The sequence below is a fragment of the Schistocerca nitens genome, chromosome 7 (assembly GCF_023898315.1).
Source record: "Schistocerca nitens isolate TAMUIC-IGC-003100 chromosome 7, iqSchNite1.1, whole genome shotgun sequence".
In the NCBI taxonomy this organism is placed as follows: domain Eukaryota; kingdom Metazoa; phylum Arthropoda; class Insecta; order Orthoptera; family Acrididae; genus Schistocerca; species Schistocerca nitens.
In genome coordinates, this window is record NC_064620.1 from 491,378,483 (window position 1) to 491,405,623 (window position 27,141).

Sequence of the window (27,141 nt, forward strand, 5' to 3'; positions counted from 1 at the left end):
TTGTTACACTTTCTGCTTACTGGCATGCATTATATAGGAGTGATGTGGTAATACTGTCGATTGAGTGTAATTCCTTTTGCATTACATACTTATAGGCAAATCTGCTAATTACCACCAAAGTAAGTTAGGTGTCATATTCATCCGCCCGTTACAATGTATAAAACTCTTATATAAGGTGTGAAAATGACCTTCATTTATTCTGACAGCTTACAATAGTAACAGTCGAAAATAAATGTAAGAGACAAACATTGAGGGTATTCTTTGCAGAATTGCCGGGGAATGGAATGTGTAAAAAACACTGACAAAAATGATGACACAGTATGATTTGACATGTGTTAATTAATCGGAGGAGTTCTATCATAGGTCCTCTTTTCTATGTACTATTTTTTCTTACTATTTCTTTCATTTTTTGTATAGTCTGTTCCTTTTTAGATTAGGTAGTAATATGCTGCAAAAATCACTAGCACAAAAGTTACTTTTCATACTGATATTGTATTCAATGCATATGATTTCACTGTTGTAACTTCAGTTGTAGTTGATCTTTAATGGCACCATTCGTCAGTCAGTCTAAATGGCGGACTAATAAGTTCTTGCAAAACATTAATAAGTAAATAAATAAATGATTCTGGAGGGAGCCGAAATTGGCAAAATTGCAACAGTAGACGCAGACTGGAATATACACGGTATTACTGTAGATGTTGGGTGTAAATGCTACTCAATGACTCAATGACGAAGAGACTGACTCAAGAGAAGATGTTACGTTGGGTCATATGGAACTAGTTAGTCGAATAATGACATTAAGAAAGTTTACATTATGGTAGTGTAAGTTTTGTATTTGATGCTTGTAGTGACTAATCTGTTATGAATGTATTTCGAACCAAACATTACAACAGTTGTGCGAAGGTTGCGGGAGAAAAGGTCGGATCTCTGGTGATCAAATTATACCCTAATCACGTTTATCCCAACTAAGGATTCTTCTTGTTCAGTACAGTAAAAGTCAAACAGAAAGGGAAGAGTTTTCTGTAGGCAGGTGAGCTGAAACAGCATTTACGAAAACGAGCACTGAGACCTAACTGACACTTCAACAATTAAGAACCTTTGCCACGCAATTCACTGTCGTGGGGGCAGCTAGCGGGAGAACCCATCCTAACCCTTCCTTCTCCATCCTAACTGTAATAAAGGAATCCTAGGCAATCAAACAGTGTCATGATCAACAGGGAAAATTGGTATGTGACAAAACTTTTATGTTTCATCAGGTCCATAAAACTGGGCCTGAGTTGCTTTATTATTCAAGTAACACTCGTTTCTAGCACACAGTCTCATCTTCATACGTGCCAGAATAGGGGTTTATACTTACATAATCCATACATATCATAAAAATGAATGTGTATGCATGTATGTATTAATTTATTTATGTTCCATATCCTCTCCTGAACCACTCGAGCGATGTTAGAATAGCTAACAGGTAAGAACTGGGGATGGGGTTAGAAAGTAGTGCAGCCCACGAGGGGCCAAATTGGAGACTTTATTCGTCCAGTAATAGAGAGTAAGAGTTCTCAGTGACATGCAACAAAATTTACCTGTAATTTCAAGCCTTCATGAAACTTATTCTAGCTAAAAAAAAACACAAAAAGTATGAAAGGAAAATAGTTCATCGCTCACTATATTTTCACTGTTCATGCAGTAAAACTGCTTCATCATCATGACACTTTAATTTATTACTTCATTACTGCTAACAATACTCAGGACACATTTCGCAGACAGTATTCGCACCTACCACTGAACGTACCTGAAAAACTATATCATTGTACGACACACAGTTAAGGAGATTTGATGTCATAAGCGCTGAGATACATGAAAAAGTGCCGCATCATGAATGACGTTTGAATTTATTACATCTGTGCTACATTATTCATACAGCATTCACGTACGCCGTTGAATGAGCCTGCAAAATAATATCATTTTATGACACATACTGCAGAGCATAAGACGTCATTAATACAGAGATGCATAAAAAATTGTCTTATCATGTGTGACGTTTTAATTTATTACGTCTGTACTACCAACTCTATTCGCAACACAGTTCGCAGACAGTATAAAAATACGACACTGAATGAACCTACAAAATGATGTCATTACTAGCGGACCCGACAGACGTTGTCCTGCATGATATTTCAAGCGATTAGGATATTAAACAAAGTATGAAATGAAAGACTAATAATATATAATTTCATTATTCTTTATTTTGAAATAACATCAATTTTTCTAAAAACAATTCGTTATAATAAATAATGTTTGTTTAATTTTATCTTAATGTGGTGGCATTCCTGGTAAATCCAGCGAATTCGAAAATTCAACGGGATAGTTGACTGCTTCGTCAGGACCGGTAGCAGTGTCGATCGATTTGAACAATATCGCATAGCCGGGCGATGACTGTTGTATTTTGAAGTTAGTAGCGCCAACAACGATATTTTTTGCGGCTAAAAAAGCTCGTTCACGAAGCCACGCATGATTAATGTAATTAGCTTGTAAATCTGGAAATATGCTTTCAATCAAAGCATCTTTCGTATTTACCATGTTGCAGAAATTGTCTGGCAATTTGATGCATTGTGTGTCTCCATGCAATGGTATTGTTCCATTTCCAATGTTGAGCAATTGTTCGGAGAATGATAGTGCCAATGGATCGTTTTGCAGCTGAACACGTATATTTGTATTAAGACGTAATGTACTGACATTTCGCCATAGATAGATTGTTTTATACATGCGTTAATTTCATCCGCATATGTAACGCGTGGAATGACCCGCAGTGTCTGTCTGAAATCACCGGACAGCAGCAGTAAGGCACCACCAAAAGCCTGGTGTTATTGTTTAGATCTTTCATCATTCTATCGAGAGCTTCAAGTGAATGCTTCTGGGCCATAGCGCATTCATCCCAGAAAATAATTTTGCATTTATGCAAAACTTTAACCATATCGGAATGCTTTTTTATGTTGCACACTGCATCTGGATTTGTGTGAATGTTCAACGGCAACTTGAGTCCTGAATGTGCAGTTTGTCCGCCATCAAGCAAAGTGGCTGCAATACCTGATGAAGCAATTGCTTACGCAGTATGATTTTGTGATCGAATGCGCGAAAGTATTAGTGAGATGAGAAACGTTTTTCCAGTGCCACCTGGTGCGTCCAAAAAAAAAAAAAAAAGAATCCGCCTTGTTCTGCTGCAATTGACAAATTAATTCGATCGTAAACATTCTTTTGTTCATCGGTGAGTAGTTGCTCATTATTTTTAACGAAAGTAGTTAAAGATATACCGTATTGAGCTGTTGTTCGCGCTGAATCTCGCTGTTAATGATGTCTGTTGCTGGGCAGTTAGGTGAGGGCATATCAAAATGAATGAGTGGCATATTCGAAATCAGAATGCAAATATCCTCAATCTTTATTAACGCCTCGTTATATATTTCCAGAGAAAAATCGAAAATGGGATCTTGATCAGCGATCCGAATGCGATGCAGAATGTCGTCGCTCATGGAATCTTTATATTTGTCCCAGAGGACAGAAGCTTGAGATGGAAAACATGTCGTCAATAAAATGGCGAATAACTGGCGAATTTGATGAGGACAGGAACTCATTGCTGCATCAGCAAGTGTAATATACCGATGGCGGTCCTCTTCCAGCAAATGCAATTAGCGACAAGCATCATGATATGTGTCGTACAAAATGCCATTGACTGTTCGCAAGTATTGGAAGGACGTCGGTCCAGGAACATTAACCAACAATAAACGCAAGAAGAAACATTCGCGTTGCTTTGGATGGACTGTGCAAAATCGGCCAAATGTATTTCCCATAAATATGCTGTTGTATCCTTCAACCGGAACACCTCGCTTTCGTGGTTCTCACTTTTTTGACTTTTTGTTCCATGTGAAATATCGTGGCACATCAGTATACATTAATGTCTTTGCGAATTGACCTGAAATACCTGGTCGGTTGCATAGTTCGAAACTCAGTTAATGTGGCTTTTGGGGCAATTGGTGCACATTGTAGAGCAGTCTCTTCCGTGAAATAAACACGCTGTTCATTTTCAAGGTGCACGACCAAATGTAAAACAGCAGGGTCTTTTTCTTGTATCGGAAAACCCAATATACGCCAAAATGCTTGATTGCTGCTGATGTATCGGTCCATTTGATACCGTGTTATTTCATCGTTTTCGTTAACATTGTGAACAGCAAATACAGCCATATCACAGCCCTTACGGACATATTTGCATATATATTTTATGGACTTAACCGAACTGCAGAGCTCAATGTTTATGTGTGCTTTGTAGATTTTACACAGCAGTGGTGAATACGGGTCCACCCAGTGATTGTCAGTGTCAACTGTTGTACCGTTTGACATGCGTAATAGATGTGATTGACCACCATGGTCGGTGTCTCTACGACGATACAATGGATAACCATCGATATTAGTGATTGTATCATTTATACATATTATTGGAAAACGTTTCGTACATTTTGCATTGTCCATGCACGGCGCCGTCATGTTTATAGCACCGCATGGACAATGAATCATGTTAGCGGTAAGAATCTCATACAATTCTTGATCGATATTCCGATCCGGAATTTCTGCTGAGATAATTTTATCAATTTCTTCGGACTGTATTTTGTCGACCAACCAAAACATGCACGTGTGGCAAACCTCGCTTTTGCCATTCAACAGAATACAGCCAGGAACGTGTTTTGACTAATACAGAGGAATGTATAATCAAGTTCATCAACGATTTTAACTTTTCTCTGAATACATCGTGCCGATCTTTTGCAGTTTGACTTGGCAGTAACGCTCCAGCCAATAATGTTTTCAATGGTCCTGGAGGCGAATTCAATTGTGGCAATACAATTTTTCCAGACGCGCAGCAGGAACCGGCCGGTTCACCTTTGTATTTGAGTGCATGACAGTGTTGGCATTGTTTGTCATAGCACCGATTACAATTTGTGAATGTGACGAATAGTCGATGTCCGGCTGATATTCAAACGCAAGGCGAAGAGGTGATGCACGTGTCCATGCGCGATACACTTGCAAGGTGACTCGTTGACGGACCAGTCTTTGTCTCAGTGCATTAGCTCGAAAGCGTTCGTTGCGTTGCTCTTGACTTTCATTAGCACGTCTGTTTGCAGCCTGGTTTCTTAAACTTTCATTGTCCGTCAATTGATCTTCTGCCGATCTATTTAACTGACGGTTCTGGACTAATTGTGAATTCCGAGTCCGTCGACCAAATTTTCCAGTCCCCTACTTTCATGCATACACAAAAATTCATTCAAGTCGATCCAGCCGTTTGGTTACAGCATAGATAAGTAACCTAGATACCGACTGCAGCACCATCTTCCGGGCTGATTTGTGAATCTAAATCATCCAGGCCCCCACTTGAATGCATTTACAAAAATTCATTCAAACCGATCCAGTCGTTTAGTTGCAGTATAGACAAACAACCTAGGTAACGACTGCAGCGCCATCTGCCGGGCTCATTTGTGAATCTAAACCATCCAGGGCGCCACCCAAACGCACACAAAAAAATTCATTCAAATCGGTCCAGCCGTTTAGGAGGAGCTCAGTGACATACACATGTACAGTAGAATTATATATATATATATATATATATATATATATATATATATATATATATATATATATAAAGATATGGCACACTGCTCAGGATATGTGTCACACAGGCTGAGCTCAGTGTCATCGAAACTACAGAACGAATCCGTTGGAGATACAGGTGACACATGTGTACAAATACATGTGAAGCATTTTATGTATATTGCCACTGTCTTCTATCCCGACGTGTGGAAAACCTCCCGTATCCTGATGTTCTCCAAACCCAACAAGCCTCCATCTGATGCCTCTTCCTATCGTCCTATCTGTCTCACATCAGTGTTCAGCAAGCTCTTGGAATCCATTCTTTCCCGGCGCATCCATCACCACCTCCGCCAAAACCACCTCCTCCCCAACACCCAATGTGTCTTTCGACCTTCCTTCTCTGCTGATGACCAATTCCTCCGCCTCACTCATCTCCTCTCCCTCCAGCTTAACTCCCGTTGCTCTGCCATTTTTGTCTCCCTTGACCTCGAAAAGGCCTACGACCGTGTCTGTCATCCCGGTCTCCTGTTTAAACTCCAAACCTACGCCCTTCCTATCAACTACATCCGTCTGATGGCCTCCATCCTCTCCCACCGCCCCTCCTATGTTACCATCCATAATGCCAATTCCCACACCTTCTACCCCTCTGCAGGTGTCCCCAGGGCTCTGTCCTCTCCCCTCTCCTCTACCTCCTGTGCACAGCAGATATGCCCCAACCCCCCCCCCTCCAGTACACCTCTTGCAATATGCTGATGACACCGCATTCCTCGCCCTCGCTCCTGCCCTCCAACGGTCCCAACGCCTTCTCCAGAATCACCTCGACCTTTTTGCTGCATGGTGTAACCAGTGGCTCCTGGAAATCAATCCTTCCAAGACGCAGGCAATCATCATAGGTCATACCACTCACTCCTTCCGGCTCCTGGATTTCTCCCTTACTGTCTGCGCCCGTCCTCTCTGCCTCACCCCCACCTTCACCTACCTTGGCCTCACCATTGACCGTCACCTCACCTGGATCCCTCATCTCTGCTCCATCCAATCCAAAGCCCACAACTGCCTCCGACTCCTCAAATTCCTCTCTGGCCAGACATGGGGTTTGCACCCCTCTACCATCCTCCACACCTACAAATCCTTAATCCGTCCCATCCTCTGTTATGCCAGTCCTGCCTGGATATCTGCCCCCCCAAATTCTATAAGTCCCTCCAGATCCTTGAGCGTCATGCACTCCGCCTCGCCTTCCGTATATGCCTCCCGTCCCCCACGCGGTTCCTCTATGATGTCATTCCTTTCCCCCATCTGCTCCTATACCTAGAACATATCCGCATCCTCTACACCTCCCGCCGCCTTGAACCCCCTCACCCCCTGGTTTCTCCTCTCCTCTTCCATCCCCGCCCCCTGCCACGTCTTCACTGTTGTGTCCCCCCTACCCTCCATCTCTACACCCTACATCTCCTTTCCCAAGGTGGCTTCCATCAACTCCCCCTCCCGGAAGATGCCCTCTCTCCCTCCATTTATCCCTCCTATCAACTCTGATCCTCACTCCTCCTCCTTTCCTCTGTCCTTTTCCTGGGCTCCCTCTCCCCCCTTCCATCCTCTTTTTTCCCCACCTCCCCTCTCTTTTCCCCTTCTCTCCCCCAAGTCCATTTACATTTCCCTCCTCTGCCTCCTCTCATTCTCCCTCGCGTCTGCCCTTCTCCCACTTTATTAGTCCTCTCCCTCCTTGGTCTCCCCCCCTTTTTTCGTATTTTTCCTTCCTCCCTCCTTGTTCTTCCCCCTCCTCGAGGTCCCCCCCCCCCCCCCATTTGCCTTTGGCTCGGGAGTGTCATCTTTGTGCCGCCACTTTCGTGCAGTGTTCTACATTGAGTGTTCTACAGTGAGTGTTTTACAGTGAGTGTTCCATGTTGTGTTTTTTTGGGAAGTGTTGCGAATGGCCATCATACTGTCGCTGGGTGTGCCTTTTATCTCTTGCGAACAGAAACCAGACTGTCACCATGTTTTTTAATTGTGTGTGTGTGTACTATGTTACTTGTCTGATTCCTGTGTCTTTTATTAACGTTGCCAACCCCTTTTCCTTTCTGTTTTAACTTTCCGCATTTTTCCGCCATTTTACACTTTAAGTCACCGTTTTATCGCCTGTTTTTCTTGTTTCTTTTCTTTTTCCGTTTTTAAAAAAGTCTGTAGGCTGTAGAGCAGCGTACTAAGCTGCTGCCAGCCCGCCCCCTTCGGGGGGAATTGAAAATCAATAAAGGAAAAAAAAAATTATGTATATGTGAAATATATGTGATATATGTGTACTTTGGCAAAGCCATGTCTAAAACGTCGTCCTAAACTCCTGGTAGATTTCTGCCAAATGTGGTACACATACTACTTTTCTGGAATGAAATAAAGTGGGTATAAGGAGCATTGATCTTCTGTCGGATTGGGGGTGACAACGTAGAGAGAGAAGGGGGCAGGAAGAGATGAACAGACTGAGAGGTTGAAGAAGGAAGTGGACAAAGATTTGGAGGAGAAAGAGATGGTCACTGTGTGTGGGATGGGGAAAGAGATAGAGAAATGGAAAAGAGACGATGGACGGAGAGAGGTGGAGGAGGACATACAGTAAGGGAAGATGGATGAGGAAGTGTGTAGACAGATGGGGAGGAGGAAATAAACAGAGAAAGGGAATAGTAGATGGACAGGGAGAGAGTGGATGAGGAGAGGGATAGAGAAAGGAGGAAAAGGATGTAGACAGGGAGAGGGAGTAGATGGACAGAGATGGGGCGGAGGAGATAAAGGCAGTGAAGAGGAGGTACAGGGACTGGAGGAGATGGTCTGAGTGTGTGTGGGTGTAGAAGATGGAAAGAGGTGCGCAAACCTGTAGGCCTATATCTCTGACATCGATCTGTTGTAGAATTTTAGGACATGTTTTTTGCTCGCGTATCATGTCATTTCTGGAAACCCAGAATCTACTCTGTAGGAATCAACATGGATTCCGGAAACAGCGACCGTGTGTGACCGAACTCGCTTTATTTGTTCATGAGACCCAGAAAATATTAGACACAGACTCCCAGGTAGATGCCATTTTCCTTGACTTCCGGAAGGCGTTCGATACAGTTCCGCACGGTCGCCTGATAAACAAACTAAGACCCTACGGAATATCAGACCAGCTGTGTGGCTAGATTGGAGAGTTTTTAGCAAACAGAACACAGCACGTTGTTCTCAATGGAGAGACGTCTACAGACGTTAAAGTAACCTCTGGCGTACCACAGAGAAGTTTTATAGGACCATTGCTTTTCATAAAATATATATATATATATATATATATATATATATATATATATATATATATATATATATATATATATATATAAGTAACCTAGTAGATAGTGTCGGAAGTTCCATGCGGCATTTCGCGGATGATGCTGTAGCGTACAGAGAAGTTGCAGCATTAGAAAACTGCAGCGAAATGCAGGAAGATCTGCAGCAGATAGGCACTTGGTGCAGGGAGTGGCAACTGACCCTTAACATAGACACATGTAGTGTATTGCGAATACTTAGAAAGAAGGATCCTTTGTTGTATGATTATATGATAGCGAAAAAAAACTGATACCAGTTACTTCTGTAAAATGTCTGGGAGTGTGCGTGCGGAACAATTTGAAGTGAAATGATCATATGAAATTAATTGTTGGTAAGGCTGGTGCCAGGTTGAGATTCATTGGGAGAGTCCTTAGAAAATGTAGTTCATCAATAAAGGAGATGGCTTACAAAACACTCGTTCGACCTATACTTGAGTACTGCTCATCAGTGTTGGATCCGTACCAGATTGGGTTGACGGAAGAGATAGAGAAGATCCAAAGAAGAGCGGCGCGTTTCGCCACAGGGTTATTGGGTAACCGTGATAGCGTTACAGAGATGTTTAGCAAACTCAAGTGGCAGACTCTGCAAGAGAGGTGCACTGCGTCGCGGTGTAGCTTGCTGTCCAGGTTTCGAGAGGGTGCGTTTCTGGATGAGGTATCGAATACATTGCTTCCCCCAACTCATTCCTCCCGAGGAGATCACGAATGTAAAATTAGAGAGATTAGCTCGCGCACAGAGTCTTTCTGGCAGTCGTTCGTCACGCGAACCATACGCGACTGGAACAGGATAAGGTGGTAATGACAGTAGCACGTAAAGTGCCCTCCGCCACACACCGTTGGGTAGCTTGCGGAGTATAAATGTAGATGTAGATGAACCGATGGACAGAGGGGGCAAGATCGGATGCGATGCACAGAGAGAGTGGAAAGGAGTAGATGGACAAAAAGAGGGATAGGCGGAGTTTTACAATGGGGAAGGGGGGGGGGGGGGGTGTAGATGGACGACAGAAGTGGGAGAAAGAAGTGAACGGAGAGGATGGCCGAGGAGATGAACAATAGAGGGAGAAGGAGGAAACCGGCTACTGAAACTGGTATAAATACATACCCAGGCAACGCCGGGTACTTTGCTGGTAATTTTAATGAATTTTTCGTCACACAAGATTTTCATTCGACCGCTCCACGATCAGTGAAACAGATGCCTGAGGTTGCAGTAGTAGGGAGAACTCTGCCGGAATGGAGCCTTGCGGCTGTACACGTCAGTAGGCAGCGCCGGCATCCTCTGTAAGAGAGACGGCCCAACATACAGCTTTTGCCTGCCGGCGATAGACTCGTCGATGGCGGTGTCCCTGGCGGCCACGGCCAGCGCCACGGCGGTTCGACAGGCGGCTGACGGCGGCTCGGCACCAGCAGCGCCAGCGCCGGCCAAATTGAGTGGAAGCGCCGCGCCTGCTAATTGGATTGGTCGCCGCACTAACGCGCCGCGCACCAGCCGGCTATAGAGCGAGGGGGAGGGGCTCGGTCGGGAGAGGGTTGAGAATTTGGGTGGAGCGGGGAGGGTGGTGGTGGTATGAGGGCGAGCCGAGATTGCTAGCTGGCCCTGCGCGTCTATTAAGCGCAAGCCGGTCCTGCAGTACCGCAGCAACGGTACACAGGAGCCCGGACACGTGATTAATTCCATTTCGGTGATACCGACGCTTTACACGATGTACGCAGTGAGGTATTTTTGCGGTCACGAACATCATGTTTAATGTCGATCTGATTGATGCGCCAAAATGTGTTGTGTGTTTGTGTGTGTGTGTGTGTGTGAGAGAGAGAGAGAGAGAGAAAGATGCAGACAGAGAGAGAGAGAGAGAAATACAGATACAGAGAAGGAGAGAGACAGGAAGAGAGGTAGCTACAGCAGGAAACAGGTTCGAAACCAGAAGTCATTTTGAATTGTTCCATTTTGGGGTGTCACAGCTGTGTCGATAAAATATTGGCTGTGTCCTCGGAGTCTTTTGCGGCGGCATGTCTGAATAAAATCTCCTGCGTTTTCAAGCCGCGCCCATCCCAATAAAATTCTCGAGCTTTCGATGGCTGTCTCCGACATTGTCAGGAATAGAAACCACTGACTGCCGGTTCTGGCACGGTTTTCCGCTTATACAGGCACGATTGGACTGATAAGATGAGGAATCAGGATGTTCTCCGCAAAATCGGCGAGAAAAGGAATATGTGGAAAATATTGACAAGAAGGAGGGACAGGATCTGTTATGTCATCCTAGAATAACTCCCATGGTACTATAGAGGATAAAAACTGTCGAGTAAGAGAGAGATTGGAATACATCCAGCAAATAATTGAGAACGTAGACTGCTAGTGCTAATCTGAGATAAAGCGGTTGGCACGGGAGAGGAATTCGTAGCGAGGCGCATCAAACCGGTCAGACCATTGATGGCCCAAAATCAGGCACGATTGCATCATCTTGTACCATTCGGAGAGGTCCGAAGACGCGCATGCGCCGAAGGTGAGTTGCAGCTCCTAGCAGCTCTTGCCCGCGAAGGAACCGAATGACTGCAAGTGGGGCAAGAGGCCACGTTTGTACGCCTGACGATTATGGCAGGGATAGATATCGAAAGTGTGAGATTTTCACTCGAACTGACGCGACTTGAAAACCGGGAAGATTTTATTCAATATACTGGCTCTTTATTGCTCCTGTAGTATTAAATTTATCGTGATACGTTTCGGCTGGAACTCCCATTTTCAAGAACAATTTCCTAAAACGTTTTCAAGTGCATCTCTGAAATTTTTTTAACAGGAGACAATAAGCCCAACACACGATAGAAACATGAAGCTCTTCCGAAATTGGATTGCTCAAATTAAACAGTGAAACGTTTCCATGAAAATACAAGAAAAATTGCCATTTTTAAACACGGCAAGAGTCGCATATCAAACTGTAAAAACTTTAACAAGCATAAAAAAGAAACACAATTACCGGAAGAGGAGGACGTATGCACATTGACGGTTGGAGCCGGTTTCTGCAGTGCCAGTTGTCAATAAAAAATCAGTAATGAGTGCAGGAGGTATGTTTCAAATGCTGTTTGCTTATCCTGAGGACCTTTCTATATCATTATTCCGTATTCTCAAACTTTTCTTGCGTTTCCACGTGGTTTGTTTGCCCTATTCTTCATCCGCTGCTCTTTTCATACGGTTATTTTTCCCCTGCCAGCCTTCGTTATTGTCCTTCACTGTTTCATTTTCTACCAAATATCCGTTTAATCTTTGGCGATAGACATCCGCTACAGTCACTACAACTAAAAACAGATCAAGCTAGGCAACACTGCGCAGTTGCTAGAGGCACTGCAAAATCCGTTACAAAAAGAGCGCATAAAGACAGTACGGAGAAATTAGTGAGTGATGTGGAACACGATGTATACGAGAGGCAAGACTTTGCTTATAAGTAATTAAAGAAGTTGGATAAACCAGTGAGACGGAACGGGCGAATGTAAGTGATAACACACGACGAATGTATTAATCACTGTGAAAGTATTTGCTTTAAACCTGTGACAGACATTTTTAGTAATCTTGAAGGTAGGACTGTAGAATTAATGAAAAATGTATACTTACTTACATTAGGAGTGTAATAGGAGGCAATAAAACAACAGAACAATGAAAAGATCATAAGTGCCAGAGGACATAAACAGAGAGCGGATAAAGAATGTAGGATTTTTATTCAAATTCCTCCTTTTCTTCTATTAAGTACCTGTTGGCTTACAATGAAGTTAGTTAACGACAGATGCCTCTTCTATATTTAAGAAAGGAGAAAGAAATAGATCCACAAACTACAGAGGTATGGTTATGTTAAATTCATTCTAGAAACTACCCGCTAGAATATTAAATAACCGATTAAAGCCAATAGGAGAGACACACTTGCAAGAATAACAGAAAGGTTTTCAAAATGGGAGTGGTTGTATTGACAATGTATATACTAAGAAACAGCGAGTAGAAAAAAGAACGGAATATAATTTTCCCACCCTCACTGCATTTGTAGATTTAGAGAAGGTAAACATTCACGAATTATGGAATATAATGGTTAAACAGAGCTAGTCTCAACTCATAGTAATGGGTATAAAAATTCAATATAATGGCATTTGCTTCAGACTCAGTTTATCTAATTACTATGGGGGAAAAACAGTTAAAATAAAGGAGTAAGATAAGAGTGTGTATTATCACCTACGCTTTTTAACATTTGCGTGGACGATGCATTGCACATTCGGAAGGATCACGAACCATCTAGAATTAAGGTGGGATGCACCGCTTTAAATGAGCTAGCGGATGCTGATGATTTAATAGTTATGCAAAACTGGAAATAATCTTGAAAGAGTTATTTACTTACCACATAGGATTTGTTAAGAATATAGTTGTAAATTTTCTAGCTCAAAATCACTGCTCAAACGCCTAATAAGAGCAAAGATGATTTTGGATGAAAAAATCTTAGAACAGATTCAACGCTTTAATTATTCTGGATGTGATATCTCGTATGATTACGGTAGAGATATAAATAATAAATTAAGAAGACACCAGGCAACGTGTGGAACTATTCGAAGAACACTGAAAACAGCGTCGACCGAAACAGCTGAAGTTAACACCAGCTACTGGTAGTGACGGTTATTTCATATGGCAGTGAAATGTGAACAACAGAAAAACCATAGCCAAATGCAAGCCACAGAATTGAGATTTCTAAGGCATTAAAAGGACACACACACGCCTTTGTAAATTGGGAAGTCAGAATACGTGGAATCAGCTACAAATATTTGCAACACGGGAAAAAGTGGACGAATATAGAAGCAAGAAGGATAAGCATTTAGAAAAAAAAGGGACAACACATGATTCCAAAGTGGCACTGTCATATGGACCAAGTGGCCGAAAAACCCAGCAAGACCGAGGCAAAGATGGAATGAGGTCGGAACAGATCGAAGAGTCTGATCCCTGAAAGGATGGTGATGAACACACGAAGCAGTCACCCGCCTCCCCCTTCAGCGTACGTCAGTTATGGTATAATAAAATATGGAATTAGCATTTGTAGTTCAAAACTGCAGAAGAAATTGAAAAGTATTAAATGTGGAAAAATTTAAAAATTTAAAATTTACATAACTGTAGAAGATAAGCATCATGGATTAATGTTGGCACATTATTATTAACCAATGATACAAAACTAGATGTCCAGTTACAACCTCTACATCGAGTACTGTCTGTTTGCTGCATGATCAGCTTCCTGTGACACAATATTGCTGAGCAAAATAAATGACCATATCTGAGATAATGTGAATGTCATCCATGTGAGAAATAAGACAGTTCCTTATGGTCGTGTGATCTACATACTTTCCTTGCTGTAGTGGCCATCTATAACGCTGAACATTCCTCGCTACTCTACTGTACTACAATTTTCTTTACTAGACTGCTGAACGTGTATGTTGCTTCAAAAAAGTGAGTCAGCGATATCTTCCAAGAAACTGATGAACAGTAGGGAATCTTCAATCTATAACTGTTTAATAACTTTCTATCGCCGAGAATATTTTAGCTTCAAACTGTATTTGGATAATCACTCCACATTTGCATCAGTCTCTTTTACTTCCACAGCAAATTATCTCGTTTAAATACTAGTTTATTTTATTAAAATACTTTCTGTTGTATATTTTACTAACAGTAATGTTTCTTAAACATCCGATAAAATTCGCGTTTCGTACACTGCAGTTTGTTTTTGTTATTCTTCCCTGACAAGCTTCCAACCTCGCGGACACCATCGGCTACATTTGAATTATGCATGCTCTTTCGTTTCTCTCACTGCCTTACTGCTCGGCGTTACAAGTGGCTGCCCCTAGTGTCCATTCTGAACTACTTTCGTTGAATATTTGTGAAACCGAAATCTTACGCCGGGACCTTATAGATTCGCTAAACTGATGTAAATAAAAGTCGTTAAAGAATTTAATGATAATATCTGAATAGGATTTGTGGTGGGATTCTAGTGAAAACACCGTCTTGCAGTACTAAAGAGTACGCGATTGATTATATTTATTTGTTCGCGGGCGTGTACATTTCTTGAGTATTCCGCTCCACACAAAATCCGTGCTATGTCTTTACAGTTATTTAAAAGTTATGACTCACTTCTCCAATTAAAACAATGTAAAATTTTTATCTTCTCATCTGTATAGCTCATTCACAGAACACAGTACGCACGTTAATTTCTCTCTCTCAGCACTATTACCATTTCTTAGCAGTAATTGTTTGTGTATACACCTTCCAACCACACATCTTAATCCACTGTCCATCAGCCACTAAACTTCTCGTACTTGACCCGAACTGAACGTTTCCAAACTACACTGATTCGTCTCTTCTTGCTCTTGGATTTTCACCAGTAAATATCTTCAATCCTAGTGTTCTTTTATACCTTCCTTTTTACACCCACAGTGCTTGTATGCTTTACGTAACAGATGGTTCAATATAAAGTTCGCTAAACTGGTTTAATGCATTTCATTACTACATGACTACGCAACAGTCTTTATCGCTCGGCAGATTAAGTCAGATTCACTTAATTTTCTACTGTACCGTTAAAGTACTTCTTTAATTCCCTTTTCCACAAGTCACAACCCAGATCCCACCGTAGAACGCTTGCTTCAACTGAATTTTATCATCTGCCTCACTAGCTTCGGTTTATTTTCGTTTTAAGTATACCCACCTATCTACATCGACACTCTGCTTGCTACATCGATTGATCCAGTATGGTTCTACCGTATCAGTTTACAACGTGTGACTGTGTTTGTCTGTTATGCAGGCGTGTGAGTGCCTCTAGTTAGTTTCCGCCTCTGAATATCTCTAAGACACAGAGTCACCGCTTCAGTGACACTAAGATGAAAACTACGCACAAATGATATGAACGCAAATGACTGTGAAAGGTTGTCCTGTGTGGTGTCTCTCAAGACGACACATTGTATTTCTCATCACTACTCCATTTATTTCCACGTAAGTAAATACAATTTATGAATGGTGGGCTCCATGTGGTTCCCAAGTCGTGGAGCGACTATAAACCATAAAATTACCAAATATAAGTTTGACCTCTGCTTAAGACAGTATTACTACTCACGGCACATATTGGTTGAAACCACCGATGATGGCTGTTAATAAGTTGAAATCAATTTGCAAAAGTGAACAAAACATGGTTTTGCGACTGATTGCTGCATATTTGGTAATTTTAAATACAATTCATAAGAGATGATCACGGGGTTCTGGTCAACTTGAATGAATGAAACAATCAAATATCACGATAGATCTTCTGTCTGCTCTCTTCCATGGATCAAGCCCGAATCTCAAACCCGTCCGCACTCTTGCTCGAAACCTTAACGACTCATCTCTGCATTCGTTCGCAGGTCACAATCGATTCTCTCTTGTTACAGCCACTGTCTCTCCGGCCGTGGAAAGCTCTGCGTGGAGTTTTCCTCAACAAACTAAAGCGACAAGTAGAAGGCTCGGAAAACACACGTACATCAGTTGCGCAACTCCTGGTGTACTGTACAGCCTACCTCCATAAGACGGGAAAAAACTGTTCGTCCAAACTGAGTATATCGAAGGGCGTCCGCTGTGACGATTGCTTACGTCGCCAACTGTGGTCCAATCAACACGCTGTTATTTTTCGCAAGCGGGAAACCGCACACACAGAGCGTCTACGTGACCTGGAAGAAACGCCAAAGCATTCTCGGCCACACAATGTCTGGCCAGCAGAATCATTTCCGAGAAATGTGTTTTGCCAGAAACCGGAAGCGGAAACTGGAGAGCAGTCTACTGAAACGTTATTACTCCTCATTTTGCCAAGGAACGGTTTGTACTCTAGCATTCCGACGCAACTACTGCGAAAAAAGTTGTGCATTTCTCCTCTGGCTATGGGGACAATAGGGCTGAGCTCCTGCTGCGGCCTTTCAACCTCTGTGTGTCCAGTGAGTCCCTGTGGCTTGGCCGCATCCTCTTGTGATGGGCACTGCCGTGTCAAAGCGCTGGCTGGCTGCTCTTCGCATGCCTTAGACTAGTTCTTCTCAGAACTTGCGCTTTTCGGCTTCACCTGCCACGGAGTTGGCTGCCCCATGAAAACAAACGCTCGTCGCCTTCACCTCAATGTGACCGCATGCATCCGGCTACGATTGCATTCAGCTGTAAAAACACTGTCAGCCCTCTCTAATAATCTCTATGACCATAGAGCATGAGCATATAAAGTAGAAGAAAGGAAGGTCGAAAGGACCTGCCGTCTTCCAAGCTTCAAACTCATGCAGCTCCTCTGCTCCTCGCAGCCGCAAGGCAAACGTTTTTATATAACACATTTTAGCTGGAGTACTATGTTTTTGGTAACCAAAACATGCCTCTATAAGATGTTTTCATCCAAGCTATCTACGAAGCGTATGATGAACGGCTTCGTGTGCAGCAGGCAGCATGTGAGCGCGAGCTTGTGGCCGCTCACTAGAGGCCTTATGTGGCCAATAACTGCTTGCCAGACGGCCGGAGTGGCCGAGCGGTTCTAGGCGCTACTGTCTGGAACCGCGCGATCGCTGCGGTCACAGGTCCGAATCCTGCCTCGGGCATGGATGTGCGTGATGTCCTTAGCTTAGTTAGGTTTAAGTTGTTCTAAGTCTAGCGGACTGATGACCTCAGAAGTTAAGTCCCATAGTGTTCAGAGCCATTTGAACCATTTTTGAACTGCTTGCCAGAGGGCATGCCCAGTTAGCCTACCATTGGTGCCGAGGCCGGCGACCGCTAAGTTCTGCGCCTCAGAACCGATGTCATCATAGTAGAATACTAAATTACAAGTTCGTGGCGCCCTCCATCAGTAATGCTGGAATTCAGTATCGTGATGGCGCACCCTTCGCCTTGATGAGAGCTTCCACTATCGCAGGCATACGTTCAATCAGGTGCTAGAAGGCTTCTTGGGGAATGACAGTCCATTCTTCACGGAGTGCATCGGTGATGCCTGGCACCAAGTCGGCTTTCCAAAACATCCCAAAAGTTTTCTATAGGGTTCAAGTCATTACTCTGTACAGGCCAGTCCATTACAAAGATGTTATTGTCGTGTAACCACTGCGCCACAGGCCGTGCATTATGAACAGGTGTTCAATCGTGTTGAAAGATGCATACGCCATACCCGAATTGCTCGTCAACAGTCGGAAGCAAGAAGATGGTTAAAACATCAATGTAGGCCTATGCTGTGACAGTTCCACGCAAAACAACATCGGGTGCAAGCCACCTCTATGAAAAGACGACCACACCATAACACCGCCGCCTCTGAATTTTACATTTGGCACTACACACGCTGGCAGATGACGTTCACCGGGCATTCGCCATACCCACACCCTGACATCGCATCGCCACATTGTGTACCGTGATTCGTCACTTCGCACAACGTTTTTCCATTGTTCAATCGTCCAATTCTTACGCTCCTTACACCAAGCGAGGCGTCGTTTGGCATTTGCCGGCGTGATCGCTCGACCATGGGATCTCACTTTTCTCACCTCCCGCCTACCTGTCATAGTACTTGCAGTGCATCCCGAAGCATTTTGGAATTCCTGTGTGATGGTGTGCATAGATGTCTGCTTATTACACATTACAACCCTCTTCAACTGGTGGCGGTCTCTGTCAGTCAACAGACGAGGTCGGCCTATACGCTTTTGTGCTGTACTTGTCCCTTCAAGTTTCCACTTCACTATCACGTCGGAAACAGTGAACCTAGGGATGTTTAGAAGTGTGGGAATCTCGCGTGCAGACGTATGTCACAAGTGACACCCAATCACCTGCCCACGTTCGAAGTGCGTGAGTTCCGCGGGACGCCCCATTCTGCTCTGTCACGATGTCTAATGACTTTTGAGGCGCTGATATGGAGTACCTGGCACTGGGTGGCAGCCCAATCCACCCAATATGAAAAACATATGTTTGTGACGGTTTCCGAATAATTTTGATCACATAGTGTTGCACATTTCTCCAAAAGATTAATGTCAGTAGTTGAGACCTGCACATCTTACAGGCGACCATGATTGAAAAAGTGTGGACTTCTGCCTTTATCCGTGAGTGGAATATTTCATTGGTTCAATGAATGAAATTATGTATGTGAGAGAAAAAGATGTTTCCCAAAATCTATCTAGACTGGAAAAAATATCACACCTCAATCTCCTCCGTTACTGAGCGATTTCAACTGATTTTCATATCAATGATAACACCGTTTCTTACACACTCGTTTAAACTATACAGCAACCGACTCACATTTATTTTACGATGATTCCTGGTCCTAACAACCAATGTCATCGTAGACATGAAGTACTATTGACCAATGTCCCGGTTGAGGACCTCGTTCACTTGATATGTGCGATAAACAATGATATCTCTAGTATTAAAAGCTTCAAGACCTGCAACGGCCTTTAGTGTACCCCAGGATATCGCACAACTGCAGCAGTTATGCAACCATTGCCGTGTTGCGGTATATCATTCTGAGTAAATGTAAAATTCAGAACACACCCGCAAAACACCGACGGACTTTGCTGAACAACTTCCGCTTCCACCCTATTACTACACCATCCTGCGTGTTTTCGCATAAACATTGGCTCGCTACAGTACATTTGTCACTTGTCCCTGTCTACGTTTCGTTGGATTCACGAACATCGGCTGCAGATGAAATCTCTTTCGTGTTCTTTGACACTTCGTAGATTATGTAACATTTCGAAATAATTTATCACTTCTTATGCTAAATTTTACATAGTTCAGCATGTGCTTCACAGCACAGTTTTCGATTTGATTAACTCTTTCGTCACTCCGTATCTGATTTGTTGATAACTTCCTAACGTAGTCATTGCAAGCTTTTTCAACGCCTCATATCCTTACGTGTGCCTTACCTGTGATATACGACCTGTACAATGCTCTTGAGTCATGAGTGGAGAGCTGTCGTGAAAATATGTGCTACCATAACCTAATCTATGATTAGACAGAGAGTTCTTTCAGTGTGTATATTCAGGACTTACACTGCCTATCATTTTCGTAGTACCATTGAGGTTGACTCATTCCTTTCATGAGTCTCGTAGCAATAGGTCAAATGTGGTGGTCTTACTTATATGTTTTCAAATTCCATAAACCTGATTCACTTGGGCTTTTAGGACTTTTGGGTTGATGTCCTTACACTGAAAGTAAGTGAAATGTGTATGTACCACTGAATACACTGCCAACATAGCTGTTCTCGTAGTAGCACCAGACTGCAGGGTCAATCTTGTTTTCTGCTAGATGCCTCATCGTCAAATCACCTATGGACAGCAGATCGGAGCAGTATGAAATGTAATTAACGGGTGAAATGTATAGTAGGGGAGGCTAAATTTCCTGGCTGAGTACAGATCAGCTGCAAGTGGATCAACGAATACAATCTTTCATACAACGCTATAATTTTAAGTATCCTTATCAATTCATCTTGACAAAGAAGTCAAATAAATTTGAAGAACCTGTTGAAGGATACTATCCTATTGGTTAGCCCATACCAAAGTGTAAGATCGGTGCTTAAAGATGGATCAGTAGGAGTAGAGTGAAAATCTTGTTGTGAGCTCCTGTTAACATCTCCAGTTCCATTCTTCGACATAAAATGTGCAATAGCTCTACAGCCACCACTATATAACGGGTGAACACAATAAATAAATGATATATCATGTACCCTAACAAAGGCAATTCAGCATACATCGTCTGTCCAGCTGTAGGTGAAGCAATTTGGATTGCCTATCTTAAGGCGAGTAAAATACACTCCTGGAAATGGAAAAAAGAACACATTGACACCGGTGTGTCAGACCCACCATACTTGATCCGGACACTGCGAGAGGGCTGTACAAGCAATGATCACACGCACGGCACAGCGGACACACCAGGAACCGCGGTGTTGGCCGTCGAATGGCGCTAGCTGCGCAGCATTTGTGCACCGCCGCCGTCAGTGTCAGCCAGTTTGCCGTGGCATACGGAGCTCCATCGCAGTCCTTAACACTGGTAGCATGCCGCGACAGCGTGGACGTGAACCGTATGTGCAGTTGACGGACTTTGAGCGAGGGTGTATAGTGGGCATGCGGGAGGCCGGGTGGACGTACCGCCGAATTGCTCAACACGTGGGGCGTGAGGTCTCCACAGTACATCGATGTTGTCGCCAGTGGTCGGCGGAAGGTGCACGTGCCCGTCGACCTGGGACCGGACCGCAGCGACGCACGGATGCACGCCAAGACCGTAGGATCCTACGCAGTGCCGTAGGGAACCGCACCGCCACTTCCCAGCAAATTAGGGACACTGTTGCTCCTGGGGTATCGGCGAGGACCATTCGCAACCGTCTCCATCAAGCTGGTGCCGCTGGTGCCGCACACCGTTAGGCCGTCTTCCGCTCACGCCCCAACATCGTGCAGCCCGCCTCCAGTGGTGTCGCAACAGGCGTGAATGGATGGACGAATGGAGACGTGTCGTCTTCAGCAATGAGAGTCGCTTCTGCCTTGGTGCCAATGATGGTCGTATGCGTGTTTGGCGCCGTGCAGGTGAGCGCCACAATCAGGACTGCATACGACCGAGGCACACAGGGCCAACACCCGGCATCATGGTGTGGGGAGCGATCTCCTACACTGGCCGTACACCACTGGTGATCGTCGAGGGGACACTGAATAGTGCACGGTACATCCAAACCGTCATCGAACCCATCGTTCTACCATTCCTAGACTGGCAAGGGAACTTGCTGTTCCAACAGGACAATGCACGTCCGCATGTATCCCGTGCCACCCAACGTGCTCTAGAAGGTGTAAGTCAACTACCCTGGCCAGCAAGATCTCCGGATCTGTCCCCCATTGAGCATGTTTGGGACTGGATGAAGCGTCGTCTCACGCGGTCTGCACGTCCAGCACGAACGCTGGTCCAACTGAGGCGCCAGGTGGAAATGGCATGGCAAGCCGTTCCACAGGACTACATCCAGCATGTCTACGATCGTCTCCTTGGGAGAATAGCAGTCTGCATTGCTGCGAAAGGTGGATATACACTGTACTAGTGCCGACATTGTGCATGCTCTGTTGCCCGTGTCTATGTGCCTGTGGTTCTGTCAGTGTGATCATGTGATGTATCTGACCCCAGGAATGTGTCAATCAAGTTTCCCCTTCCTGGGACAATGAATTCACGGTGTTCTTATTTCATTTTCCAGGAGTGTATTTTCTGGTTCATTCTTATTTTACCCACCCTGTAACTCAAACAGAAATCGAGAGAATAAATGTTGATAGGAGGAATATGAAAGAAATAACCTATCCCCCGCTTCATACATTAGTTTGATGAAGATATGAAAGAGCTAATTTTAGTACAAAATACCCTTTATACCTGTAGTAGGTACTGGAATACATTTGTAGATGTATGAAAGATACCAAATACAACATTAAAATAACATTTCCCGTCACTATGAAAATAGCAATGGTCAGTAACTGGCTCAGTTGACAATTTAATGAAAATTATTGAACACAGTCTAGCTTCTTGGTTAATGAAATACATCGTCAAGCGAATTTATACCACTTGAATGAAGATACATCTCTGTATCTCTTTAAGATTACTCACACGCTTTTTCTTCATTTGGATCTGCTTGTAGCGTCGTTCGCTGTCAAACCTCGTACGCCCACACTAGTAATTTCCTAGAATGTGATCCTTCTTTCTGTGAATAATCACACTCTCAGTCCCATATAATTCTATGAACTCACCTGGAATGATTTCGGTGCATGTATGCCATCTACTTGTAACCTATAATGAAAAATAGTGATATCACTATGAAGATAACATTTCATTTGTGTAACAGATAAAATTAGACAAAATTGACGAACAAGTTACCAGTACTGTAATAGGATATATCGTCTGTATCCAGTCATCGGCTCCTTAACCTGGGCTGTGAAACTGATGTCGTGAACCTTTAAACACGGTGATCCCGAACTCCACCGCCAATATTTCCGCAATTGTTCAGGGACCCATGGTCTGCGGTGGCTCTTCACTGAGCAAGAATTGTATTACGACATTTCTTATTTGCTACGCCATTTACAATTTAGGTGGGAAGACCATCACAACACTGAACAAGCCTGTAATCAGCAATCGCTAAAACGTACGATGAGAAACACAATGCACAGATGCAAAAGTACTGTGACCTAGCTGATCTCGTGGAAGGAATAAATGAGAGTGGCGTGTTTGAGTAGCTCTTTTTTGCATTCAGTGAATATGTAGAGGAATATATAGACCATTTTAGGAGTAGTAAACCTATCCATACTGCTGTATATTACTGTTGACGTACAACTAACTTTACTGGAAAGAAGCAAACCCAACACAGAGCCTCGCAGTAATAAAAGGGACGTTACTGTTGCCAACAACTTGTACTGTGAGGGAATAGAACCATTTTGTTTCCAAACAACACACGCTGAAAATTGGACTGTTTAGTCACTATTTTTCGTCAATACAGAAGGAAGGGTAACTGTGAGTTTGAAAAGAAACGAAGTGTAATAAATCTGTAACAAGAAAACTAAGACCACTAGTTCGAGATACCAAAATACTCAGAAAATATTGCAGAACAGCCATCAAAAATTAGTCGGTTGAATTTGTGGTCTCCCTGCGCAGCGGAAGAAATGAAAGACATTAGTAAAATTTGTGAAGCCTTGAAGATTGTTCGACAGAGAGTGGAAAACGTGAAAATATGAGGGCACGCGGTCAGGTGAATAAGGGGGGTGTGAAATGACTTCCCAATCGAGCTCCTGTATAGTACTTTTTGTTAGTCTAGTAAAATGCAGGAGGGCATTATTATGGAATAGCATCACTTTACGCAGTCTTCTTGGTCGTTGTTCTTGCACTGTCTCTACAAGACGTCTCAGTTGTTGACACTAAATATCAGTAGTGATGGCTACACCTCGGGCAAATAACTCGTACCACACCACACCGTCGCACTTCCACCACATACATAACATTATGTTTTAAAAATACGCCCAAGTCTTCGTACGGGGAGTTGCTCCTTTGTTTTGGCTCAACCATTCCCTTCTTTGACTTATGTTAGTTATATAGGATAAGAATGGTCAATGGTCTTCAGGAACGAATTGCTGAAGAGCAAGCACAGATGCACCTACGGCCATCCGCTGCTTTTTCTGATTTTGTTTTAGAGCATGCGGTACCCATACACCCAATTTTTGAACCTTCCTCAATTCATGCATATCTTGCACTGTGGCGGAATGGTCAAAGTTCGTCACATTTGCTAGTTCTGCAGTAACTGAGGTGGATTAATGAATGTAAGCGATCTTCGTCAAACCCCGAAGGTCTCCCTGAGTGTGGAGAGTCACTAATGTCAAAACGATCCATCTTAGAACGAGAAAACAATTTTCTTGCTGCACAATGTCCAATGGCATTATCCTCACGCACAGTGTATATGTTTCTGGCTCCCTCCGCTGCTGCCAACCTCTAGTGAATTAAAACCGAAGAAAATTTCGGAAATATTCCGATCTCTTCAATTGGTTCTTCATTTTCTAACGTTCACAGCTCCACTCACTTTCTGCAAATGACAAAATCACGATGTGCAACATTAAAAAGCAACAGCGCACTACAAATACACTACTGGCCATGAAAATTGCTACACCAAGAAGAAATGCATATGATGAACGGGTATTCATTGGACAAATATATTATACTAGAACTCACATGTGATTACATTTCCACGCAATTTTGGTACATAGATCCTGAGAAATAAGTACCCAGAACAACCACCTCTGTCCGTAATAACGGCCTTAATATGCCTGGGCATTGAGTCAAACAGAGCTTGGATGGCGTGTACAGGTACAGCTGCCCATGCAGCTTCAACACGATACCACAGTTCATTAAGAGTAGTGACTGGCGTATTGTGACGAGCCAGTTGCTCGGCCACCATTGACGAGACGTTTTCATTTGGTGAGAGATCTGGAGAATGTGCTGGCCAAGGCAGCAGTCGAACAGTTTCTGTATCCAGAAAGGCTCGTACAGGACCTGCAACACGCGGTCGTGCATTATCCTGCTGAAATGTAGGGTTTCGCAGAGATCGAATGAACGGCAGAGCCACGGGGCGTAACACATCTGAAATGTAACGTCCACTGTTCAAAGTGCCGTAAATGCGAACAAGAGGTGACCGAGACGTGTAACCAATGGCACCCCATACCATCACGCCTGGTGATACGCCAGTATGGCGATGACGAATACACGCTTCAGATGTGCGTTCACCGCGACGTCGCCAAACACGTTTGCGACCATCATGATGCTGTAAACAGAAGCTGGATTCATCCGAAAAAATGACATTTTGCCATTCGTGCACCCAGGTTCGTCATTCAGTACACCATCGCAGGCGCTCCTGTCTGTGATGCAGCGTCAAGGGTAACCGCAACCATGGTCTCCGAGCTGATAGTCCATGCTGCTGCAAACGTCGTCGAACTGTTCGTGCACATGGTTGTTGTCTTGACTCAGGGATCGAGACGTGGCTGCACGATCCGTTACAGCCATGCGGATTAGATGCCTGTCATCTCGACTGCTAGTGATACGAGGCCGTTGGGATCGAGCACGGCGTTCCGTATTACCCTCCTGAACCCACCGATTCCATATTCTGCTAACAGTCATTGGATCTCGAACAACGCGAGCAGCAATGTCGCGATACGATTAACCGCAATCGCGATAGGCTACAATCCGATCTTTATCAAAGTCGGAAACGTAATGGTACGCATTTCTCCTCCTTACACGAGGCATCACAAGAACGTTTCACCAGGCAACGCCTGTCAACTGCTGTATGTGTATGAGAAAACCATTGGAAACTTTCCTCATGTCAGCACGTTGTAGGTGTCAACACCGGTGCCAAACTTGTGTGAATGCTCTGAAAAGCTAATCATTTGCATATCACAGCATTTTCTTCCTGTCGGTTAAATATCGCGTCTGTATCGCGTGACCTTCGTGGTGAAGCAATTGTAATGGCCAGTAGTGTAGAAAATGACAATCGATAAATAAACCCACAGCGACCGGAATACCAACAAGCAGAACGAAAACGCTACTAACATGTGTACCAATACTAAATAACACAAAATACAGGTCCCATCAATATATATCCCAAAACATGTCCTAGACAGAGTATATGTTAAAATATACCTGCTCTTTAGTGATGGAGTGTCGATTTATCTTTTTGATATTGCATATTTCAATTTCATAAAGTACGTTCAAGAGTCTTGCTTTAGGCACCCTATGCCATGTTCTTTAGTACTTCTGTGTACTACTGATGTGGCATTCATTCAAAAGCCAGTTTAGCTCCTCTAATCGCGTGCTAATGCTCGTTATATGTGATGGAAAAAATTTAATCATGTTTCTACGAAAAAAACATTTGACGTCGCCTGAACGTTTCCATGTACATGCCGTTGATTTTTCGAATTTATTAGTTTCTACAGGTGCATCTACATCCCTACTCCGCAAGCCACCTGACTGTGTGTGGCGGAGGGTACCTTGAGTACCTCTATCGGTTCTCCCTTCTATTCCAGTCTCGTATTGTTCGTGGAAAGAAAGATGGTTGATACACCTCTGTGTGGGCTCTAGTCTCTCTGATTTTATCTCTCTAGGTGCTTCAGTCTGGAACCGCGTGACCGCTACGGTCGCAGGTTCGAATCCTGCCTCGGGCATGGATGTTCGTGATGTCCTTAGGTTAGTTAGGTTTAAGTAGTTCTAAGTTCTAGGGGACTGATGACCACAGATGTTAAGTCCCATAGTGCTCAGAGCCATTTGATCCTGTAACGAAGCGCGCTGCTCTCCGTTGGATCTTCTCTATCTCCTCTATCAACCCTATCTGGTACGGATCCCACAACGGTGAGCAGTATTCAAGCAGTGGGCGAACAAGTGTACTGTAACCTACTTCCATTGTTTTCGGACTGCATTTCTGTACCTTTCTTCCAATGAATCTCAGTCTGGCATCTGCTTTACCGACGATTAATTTTATATGGTCATTCCATTTTAAATCTCTCCTAATGCCTACTCCCTGATAATTTATGGAATTAACTGCTTCCACTAGCTGACGTGCTATATTGTAGATAAATGATAAGTGATCTTTCTTTCTATGTATTCGCTGCACATTACACTTGTCTACATTGAGATTCAATTGCCATTCTCTGCACCATGCGTCAATTC

At 43.6% G+C, this 27,141-nt stretch overlaps 1 protein-coding gene across 1 annotated transcript in view; it reads left to right on the plus strand.

Moving 5' to 3' along the window:
• Positions 1–27,141, plus strand: part of LOC126195703 (protein O-mannosyl-transferase TMTC2-like) — a 607,124-nt gene that overhangs the window by 363,484 nt on the left and 216,499 nt on the right. The window lies entirely within an intron of this gene.